Consider the following 10366-nt stretch of genomic DNA (forward strand, 5'->3'; position numbering starts at 1 on the left):
CGTTTACATGGGTCATACAAGACAAGTAATTTGTTGGAGCATAGCAGGTTTCTGGCCTTGTTAAAGTCTGTTTCTTGAGATTTACCCCAAACCCAGTTGTCATCCATGTGTAGCAGCAAATGCAAGGGTTCCAGCAAAGTGCTCAACCCCGGTAGGAAATTACCAAAGTAGTTGAGGAGTCCCAGAAATGAACACAACTCCATTATGGTTTGTGGTCTGGATGCATTCTTGATGGCTTCCGTCTTGGAGTCCGTGGGTCTGATGCCGTCCGCCGCAATCTTTCTCCCCAGAAATTCGACCTCTGGCACCAGGAAAACACAGTTGGAGCATTTCAGCCTGAGTCCCACTCTGTCCAGTCGCTTCAGAACCTCTTCCAGGTTGTGCAAGTGTTCGGTGGTTTCCACCAATGATAAAGATGTCGTCCCGGAACACCACTGTATATGGAACCAATTTCAGCAGACTCTCCATGTTCCTCTGGAAGATGGCCGCCACAGAGCGAATCCCAAAGGGGCATCTGTGATACATGAACAGTCCTTTGTGCGTGTTGATGCACGTCAACTTCTTTGATGGTTCAGCCAGCTCCTGCGTCATGTAAGCGGAGGTGAGGTCTAGCTTGGTGAATGACTTTTCCCCTGCTAGCGTTGCGAATAAATCCTCCACTTTGGGTAGTGGGTATTAGTCCTGTAATGAGACTCGGTTGATCATCACCTTGTAGTCCCTGCAGATTCTGACCGTCCCATCGCTCTTTAGCACCGGCATGATTGGACTGGCCCACTCATTGAATTCGACTAGCGATATGATTCCCTCTCGTTGAAGTCTGTCCAGCTCGATTTCGACTTTCTCTCGCATCATATACGGGACTGCTCGGTCCTTGTGATGAACGGGCCGTGCCCAGGAACAAGGTGGATCTGCACTTTGGTGCCTGTGAAGTTGCCGATGCCTGGCTCAAATAACGCCGGGAATTTGTTTAGCACCTGGGAGCACAGGGCGTCATCCACCGAAGACAGAGCTTTGATGTCGTCCCAGTTCCACTGGATCTTGCCGAGCCAGCTCCTGCTGAACAACGAACCATCGCCTGGTCCAATCCATAGTGGTAAATCATGCACCATTCGGTCATACGATACTTTCACTGCCGCAATGCCGATAACAGTTATGAGTTCTTTGATGGAAGTGTGCAATGTAGTGTGAATCGGGCTCAGTTTTGGCCTCTGTGCCTTGTTACTCCACACTTTCTCAAAGGCCTTCTGGCTCATTATCGATTGGCTTGCTCCCGTGTCCATTCCATGGAGACTGGAATGCCATTAAGTTTGACGTTTAACATTACTGGAGGGCTTTTGGGGGTGAAGGTGTGTACCCCATACACTTCCTTCTCATCCTCCGGTTGAGTTGCCTCTCCTGCTCGTTCAGCGAGATCCGCGCTGGATCGGTCACTCTCTGCTGACTTTGCCACGTGGTGAGTCTGAGGTCACTTGCACATTTGCTGGAGGTGCCTCATTGTCCCACAGCCCCTGCACACGTAGTTCGAAGCGACATTGATGGGTTCTGTGATTGCCCCCGCAGCACCAGCATGGCGTTAATGGATTCACATTAGCACTCCCCAGTGGCCTCTGAGTCACTCTGGGCCTGGCCTCTCTGGTCGTGTGGGCCCTATCGCATACAGTCCTGCCTGCTGAAGGCATTATTTTAAGCAAGGTACTTGCTGGTGAGCCTCGATTCTGTGAAGATATCTGCTTCGTGTTGTCACTCGTGGATATGAAGGCTTGGGCTATCGTGATGGCCTTGCTCAGATCCAGGAATTCGGCAGACAGCAGCTTGCAAAGGATGCTCTTGTGGCCAATTCCAAGCACAAAAAAGTCCCGCAACATTTCCCCCAATGATCCTGCAAAGTCGCACTGCCCCGCAAGGCGTCTAAAGTCGGCGATGAAACTCGCCACGTTCTGGCCCTCAGAGTGACGGTGCGTGTAAAAGTGGTACCTGGCCATCAGGATGCTCTCCTTGGGCTTGAGGTGCTCCTTAGCCAGTATACACAGCTCTGCGTAAGATTTGTCCATTAGTTTGGCCGGTGCCAGCAAATTCTTAAGGAGACTATATACCGATGAGCCACATACGGTGAGGAGAATCGCCCTGCGCTTGATCTCTGTTTCAGCCGTGTCCAGTTCGTTGGCCAGGAAGTACTGGCCGAGGCGCTCAATGAAGTCTTCCCAATCATCACCCTCAATAAATCTCACAAGAATACCAACGGCAGCCATTTCTGTGTGAAGGTTCATGGTCTGTAACTCGTCGCCAGTTGTTATGTTTAGAATAACGCCACGAGGTTGTGTTGTAAACTTAAACCATTGTGACCTTGGTCTGTTTAATATAACTCACCTGTTATGTATGTGAACCTCACCTGTGTGTAAGACTTGCCACCAGAGGGCACACCTGTGGGAGACCTACGGGTCACCTGTGTGTACCCTGGTGCAAGCAGGCAGCAACGTGGTGGCCTGCCTTTTATACCTGCTTGCACCAGGGTACACACAGGTGACCTACAGGTCTTCCACAGGTGTGCCCTCTGGTGGAAAGTCTTACACAAAGGTGAGATTCACACACATAACAGGTACTGCCCATCCAACATTCTCCACACACAGAGAATGGCAAGGCTTTTGAATTAATTGCGCACCCTAATGATTAAGTGCGTCGGTTTGGAGAGAGTGAAAAGCCCCCGCTTTATGGACAGGTACAGAAGAGTTGTCCCATGTATATTGCCACCCGTTGCTGTTCTCCATGAAATGCTAGCCAGAAAGGCAAAGTCCAGAAGAACAAGTTTACGTCTCTAACTGCAGCCAACAGTGAGGTAAGCCCACATTACAACAGTGACTACACTCCAAAAGTACTTCATTCGCTGTAAAGCGTTTTGAGATGTCTGTTGGTCGTGAAAGGCGCTATATAAATCCAAGTCTTTCATTCTTCCTTCATTCTTTCGTTCCTTCCTTCCTTCCTTCCTTCCTTCTCGCCTTCCTTCCTTCTTCTCGCCTTCCTTCCTTCTTCTCGCTTTCATTAAACCTTGTCTTTTTGACCACACGTTCGGGCATCTCTCCTCTTCCATTACTGCCTAGTATCCATCTTATTCTCTGGTGAAAAGTCTTGGGTAATTTTCCACATTAAGGGAATGATATCACTGCAAGTTGCCGTGGACTGGCAGAGTTGGGTCCTCAGTTGACTGTACAGGATGTCAAAGCAACAGACATTGGTTCTACTGTCACTGCTGCACCTCCGCCCCCTCCGCCCCCCCCCCCCCGGTGAAGTCGTTCCCACTCCGCAATGATGCAAATGTAGAAGGCAGTCTCACACTGCAAGGGCTTCACACCGTGGAATATAATCCCAGTAAGGTGTCAACATGGCCTTAAAAAAGTGGTCACTCCTGGCACTCAATAAACGAAAGCAGAAATGGTGTTAAAAGAAGTGGGCAGACCTACCTGCACTCTTCAACGCTTTAATGGGCAGATGCTGTCTAGGGGCTCTCCCTTGTTGTCAACTATGGCTCAGTGGGCAGCACCCTCACCTCTGAGTTAGAAGGTTGTGGGTTCAAATACTCACTCCAAACGACTTGAGCACAAGAATCTTGGCCAACACTCCACTCCAGTGCAGTACTGAGGGAGGTGCCATCTTTCGATGAGACGTTAAACCAAGACCCCGTCTGCTCTCTCAGGTGGACATGAAAGATCCCGTGGCACTATTTCGAAGAAGAGCAGGGGAGTTATCCCCGGTGTCTTGGGGCCAATATTCCTCCCACCCAATAAAAATAAATTAACGGCCTTTATCACATTGCTGTTTGTGAACCAACATCCCCAGCATTGAAGCATTGACCACACTCGACCAGCTCCGTTGTGTGGGCCACGTTGTTCGCATGCCTGACACAAGACTCCCAAAGCAAACGCTCTATTCGGAACTCCTTCACGGCAAGCGAGCCCCAGGTGGGCAGAGAAGCGTTTCAAGGACACCCTCAAAGCCTCCCTGATAAAGTGCAACATGCCCACCAACACCCGGGAGTGTTTGGCCAATGACTGCCCTAAATGGAGGAAGAGCATCTGAGAGAGCGCTGAGCACCTCGAGTCTCATCGCCGAGAGCATGCAGAAAACAAGCGCAGGCAGTGGAAGGAGCGTGCGGCAAACCAGTCCCACCCATCCTTTCCTTCAACGAACATCTGCCCCACCGGTGACGGAGACTGTAATTCCCGTATTGGACTGTACAGTCACCTAAGAACTCACTTTTAGAGTGGAAGCAAGTCTTCCTCGATTTCGAGGGACTGCCTATGTTGATGGTTTGTGGGAGCTTGCTGTACACAATTGGCTTCCACGTTTCCCACATTACAACAGTGACTAGGCTCCAAAAGTACTTCATTGACTCTAAAGTGCAATTGGACGTTCTGAGGTCGTGAAAGGCGCTATATAAATGCAAGTTTTTCTTCTTTTTTTGGTGGTCAGACTGCGATTTTCAGCCATGCAATATAACGGGTCTTGCTGGCTGTGAAGTGGGCTCCACACCTGCCTGTTGTCAGCGCAGCAAAGCACTAGAACTGCAGCCTTAAACTCAACCCAAGCTCCATGTACTACAGCAGTGCATCGGTGCAGCAGGGAGTTTGGTGCAATAATTGCTGTGGTCGTTCGTCTTCACCGGCCGTCACCTTCCACATCTCCTGCCCCTCATACTGAGGTCATCCTCCATCCCCAGCATCTTACACCACACTGCACTCTCTTATAAGAACGAAAGGAAGACGTGCATTTATGTAGCGCCTTTCACAAACACCGAACGTCTCAAAGCGCTTTACAGCCAATGAAGCACTTTTGGAGTGTAGTCACCGTTGTAATATAAAGTGTCTGGGTTCCCTTTGGAAGATATCCATATTTCATGCCTTCTGCACTCCTGAGGTCAAACTGCAGCTGAAAATGGCTGAAGATGGCAGTAAAATGAGAACATGGGGTGTACCGCATAGAAACAGGCCATTCGGCCCATCCAGTCCATGCTGGTGTTTATGCTCCACTCGAGCCTCCTCCCGTCTCTCCTCATCTAAATCTATCAGCATGACCCTCTATTCCCTTCTCCCTCGTATGCTTGTCTAGCCGAAGGGTTTAATAATAATCTCTCCCATCGGCGAATTGAATTCCAGTCTCTCGCATGACAGGCGGGGATACTAACCACTATATGCTAACAAGGAACTTGCCAGTTTGTGTACCTTTGACCTGTATTCGTAACTTGACTTGAAACAGTGCTCAGGATTACCCACTCCTATTCCACGTAGCATTTCAAATACTTTTAAAAATCACTTGTAAATCACTCCTTTCAAGGGTAATGAGTCCAACTTTTCCCGAAGATTGGCAGACAGCAGTAAGTGGACCTATTCCTGGTGATATTGAGTTAAGGAAAAAGGTGGAAAATAAAAGCAGAAGCATAGTTTTGTTCTGAGTCAATTAAGGAGGAATTATGTTGTAGGCTGCAGGCTCTTACATGTACAATTATAATGCTTTAACTCATCACGTTGAAAACCCTTCACACAATGAATCACTATTTCTACATAAACCAAATCTTGGCTTCGCTTAAAAAAAAAACAAGTACTGCCATTAGAGAACACAGTAATACTCAATAATAAAAGCATTCCACAGTCACCACTGGCAAATCTGAATTTTCCACAAAGATTTAATACAAACTGCTTTTCGAGCACAATTCACAATAAATCTTTGCTTCAGTTGGAGGGCATGTTCAAAATAAACACTGGTGTAATGTATTTGCTTCATGCATTCTTTGCTTAAGAATTCAATGCAACACATTGCGATTAAGATTGAAGCCACTGCCAACTCAACAGCTCGACAACTATTTGTGTAAAACAAAACACAAGTGTCGCCTTATTAAAGGGGCACTAGATCCAACAAATTAAACTTTGGAACATTAAACCAATCAAATTAGAATTTGTTTGCTGGGGGTGATGATGCACTCCAGTCCCTCCGGCGCCCACCTCTCGCGGAAGGTTGCGAGCGTACCGGTGGACACCGCGTGCTCCATCTCCAGGGACACCCTGGCTCGGATGTAACCGCAGAAGAGAGGCAGGCAGTTGGGCTGAATGACCCCCTCGACCGCCCGCTGCCTGGACCGGCTGATGGCACCCTTGGCCGTGCCCAGGAGCAGTCCTATGGGGAGGCCCTCCGACCTGCCTGCTCCCCTCTGCACAGGGTGCCCAAAGATCAGGAGTGTGGGTCTGAAGTACAGCCAAAAATCGAGGATCAGCCACAACAGCTCTACAAACCTGTGAGAATGCTCACAGATGCATACATTACAACTGGCATTGGTTGTGCAAGGATGGATGAGAAAACAGGTGTTTGCAAATTTTCACCTGTGTGACACAAAACATCACTGGTGAACTTGCCTCCAACAGTGAGAAAATTGTACAAGTTGCAAATACAATTTTTTTTTAAATTGCTAAGTTTTACAGCTCAGTCCTGTGCTTAACCAAAGGTATTAAGGGATATGGGGCAATAGCGGGTATATGGAGTTAGATCGCAGATCAGCCATGATCTCATTGAATGGTGGAACAGACTCGAGGGGTTGAATGGCCACCTCCTGTTCCTGTGTTCTAACGGTACAGTTGTCTATCTATGTCACTGCTTCACAAAATAATTCACTTCATACAAAGTGAAAAAGTGACTGTTCTTAATCAAAGAGATGACAAGATCGAAAGATTACCGCAAATTTGCACGAGTTATTTTGCAGACACAAACACATAATTGTTCACTAGACTGATCCCTGGGATGAGAGGGTTGTCCTATGAGGAGAAATTGAGTAGAATGGGCCTATACTCTCTGGAGTTTAGAAGAATGAGAGGTGATCTCATCGAAATATATAAAATTCTGAGGGGGACTGACAGGGTAGATGCTGAGAGGTTGTTTCCCCCGGGCTGGAGAGTCTAGAAACAAAGGGCATTGTCTCAGGATAAGGGGTCGGCCATTTAAAACGAAGATGAGGAGAAATTTCTTCACTCAGAGGGTTGTGAATGTTTGGAATTCTCTGCCCTAGAGGGCTGTGGATGCTGAGTCTCTGAATATATTCAAGGCTGAGATAGATAGATTTTTGGACTCGAGGGGAATCAAGGGATATGGGGATCGGGCGGGAAAGTGGAGTTGAGGTCGAAGATCAGCCATGATCTTATTGAATGGAGGAGCAGGCTCGAGGGGCCACATGGCCTACTCTTGCTCCTATAGTTATGGAACGATCATAAACTCCCGAGCAGCACCCACAGCATATTGCAGCTTTATGAGGCTTTATATATTTATATACCACGATTTGCGCTCAGGTTTTCAAAGTAGAGTCCCCATGTAGGTGTGCACGGTCATCAGATTTTTATATTTTGCTGGATTTCTTAATTTATTAGCATGTTATTTTGGTTGCTACATACATCAAGAATAAATGATATCTGTAATGATCGTACTGCCTCGCTTTGGGCAGCTGACACCACCTATCAGAAGTTAGGTCAAGATCCTCAGGAGTGCGTCAATATTGAACAATGTGGACCACTTCCCATACCTTGGGAGCCTTCTATCAGCAAGGGCAGACATCGATGACGAAGTCCAACACTGCCTTCAGTGTGCCAGTGCAGCTTTCGGTCGCCTGAGGCAAAGTGTATTCGAAGACATAAGAACATAAGAATTAGGAACAGGAGTAGGCCATCTAGCCCCTCGAGCCTGCTCCGCCATTCAAAAAGATCATGGCTGATCTGGCCGTGGACTCAGCTCCACTTACCCGCCCGCTCCCCATAACCCTTAATTCCCTTATTGGTTAAAAGTCTATCTATCTGTAATTTGAATACATTCAATGAGCTAGCCTCAACTGCTTCCTTGGGCAGAGAATTCCACAGATTCACAACCCTCTGGGAGAAGAAATTCCTTCTCAACTCGGTTTTAAATTGCCTCCTCCGTATTTTGAAGCTGTGCCCCCCAGTTCTAGTCTCCCCGACCAGTGGAAACAACCTCTCTGCCTCTATCTTGTCTATCCCTTTCATTATTTTAAATGTTTCTATAAGATCACCCCTCATCCTTCTGAACTCCAACGAGTAAAGACCCAGTCTACTCAATCTATCATCATAAGGTAACCCCCTCATCTCCGGAATCAGCTTAGTGAATCGTCTCTGTACCCCCTCCAAGGCTAGTATATCCTTCCTTAAGTAAGGTGACCAAAACTGCACGCAGTACTCCAGGTGCGGCCTCACCAATACCCTGTACAGTTGCAGCTGGACCTCCCTGCTTTTGTACTCCATCCCTCTCGCAATGAAGGCCAACATTCCATTCGCCTTCCTGATTACCTGCTGCACCTGCAAACTAACTTTTGGGGATTCATGCACAAGGACCCCCAGATCCCTCTGCACTGCAGCATGTTGTAATTTCTCCCTATTCAAATAATATTCCCTTTTACTGTTTTTTTTTCCAAGGTGAATGACCTCACATTTTCCGGCATTGTATTCCATCTGCCAAACCTTAGCCCATTCGCTTAACCTATCTAAATCTCTTTGCAGCCTCTCTGTGTCCTCTACACAACCCACTTTCCCACTAATCTTTGTCATCTGCAAATTTTGTTACACTACACTCTGTCCCCTCTTCCAGGTCATCTATGTATATTGTAAACAGTTGTGGTCCCAGCACCGATCCCTGTGGCACACCACTAACCACCGATTTCCAACATGAAAAGGACCCATTTATCCTGACTCTCTGCTTTCTGTTAGCCAGGCAATTCTCGATCCATGCTAATACATTTCCTCTGACTCCGCGTACTTTTATCTTCTGCAGTAACCTTTTGTGTGGCACCTTATCGAATGCCTTTTGGAAATCTAAATACACCACATCTATCGGTACACCTCTATCCACCATGCTCGTTATATCCTCAAAGAATTCCAGTAAATTAGTTAAACATGATTTTCCCTTCATGAATCCATGTTGCGTCTGCTTGATTGCACTATTCCTAGCTAGATGTCCCGCTATTTCTTCCTTAATGATAGTTTCAAGCATTTTCCCCACTACAGATGTTAAACTAACTGGCCTATAGTTACCTGCCTTTTGTCTGCCCCCTTTTTTAAACAGAGGCGTTACATTAGCTGCTTTCCAATCTGCTGGTACCTCCCCAGAGTCCAGAGAATTTTGGTTGATTATAACGAATGCATCTGCTATAACTTCCGCCATCTCATAATACCCTAGAATGCATTTCACCAGGACCAGGGGACTTGTCTACCTTGAGTCCCATTAGCCTGTCCAGCACTACCTCCCTAGTGATAGTGATTGTCTCAAGGTCCTCCCTTCCCACATTCCTGTGAGCAGCAATTTTTGGCATGGTTTTTGTGTCTTCCACTGTGAAGACCGAAGCAAAATAATTGTTTAAGATCTCAGCCATTTCCACATTTACCATTATTAAATCCCCCTTCTCATCTTCTAAGGGACCAACATTTACTTTAGTCACTCTCTTCCGTTTTATATATCGGTAAAAGCTTTTACTATCTGTTTTTATGTTTTGCGCAAGTTTACTTTCGTAATCTATCTTTCCTTTCTTTATTGCTTTCTTAGTCATTCTTTGCTGTCGTTTAAAATTTTCCCAATCTTCTAGTTTCCCACTAACCTTGGCCACCTTATACGCATTGGTTTTTAATTTGATACTCTCCTTTATTTCCTTGGTTATCCACGGCTGATTATCCTTTCTCTTACCGCCCTTCTTTTTCACTGGAATATATTTTTGTTGAGCATTATGAAAGAGCTCCTTAAAAGTCCTCCACTGTTCCTCAATTGTGCCACCGTTTAGTCTGTGTTCCCAGTCTACTTTAGATAACTCTGCCCTCATTCCACTGTAGTCTCCTTTGTTTAAGCATACTACGCTCATTTGAGACACTACTTCCTCACCCTCAATCTGTATTACAAATTCAACCATACTGTGATCACTCATTCCGAGAGGATCTTTTACTAGGAGATCGATTATTATTCCTGTCTCATTACACAGGACCAGATCTAAGATAGCTTGCTCCCTTGTAGGTTCTGTAACATACTGTTCTAAGAAACAATCCCGTATGCATTCTATGAATTCCTCCTCAAGGCTACCCCGTGCGATTTGATTTGACCAATCGATATGTAGGTTAAAATCCCCCATGATTACTGCCGTTCCTTTTTCACATGCCTCTATTATTCCCTTGATTATTGTCCGCCCCACTGTGAAGTTATTATTTGGGGGCCTATAAACTACGCCCACCAGTGATTTTTTCCCCTTACTATCTCTAATCTCCACCCACAATGATTCAAAATTTTATTCATTCGAGCCAATATCATCTCTCACAACTGCCCTGATATCATCCTTTATTAACAGAGC

The sequence above is a fragment of the Pristiophorus japonicus genome, chromosome 22 (assembly GCF_044704955.1).
Source record: "Pristiophorus japonicus isolate sPriJap1 chromosome 22, sPriJap1.hap1, whole genome shotgun sequence".
Taxonomy (NCBI): domain Eukaryota; kingdom Metazoa; phylum Chordata; class Chondrichthyes; family Pristiophoridae; genus Pristiophorus; species Pristiophorus japonicus.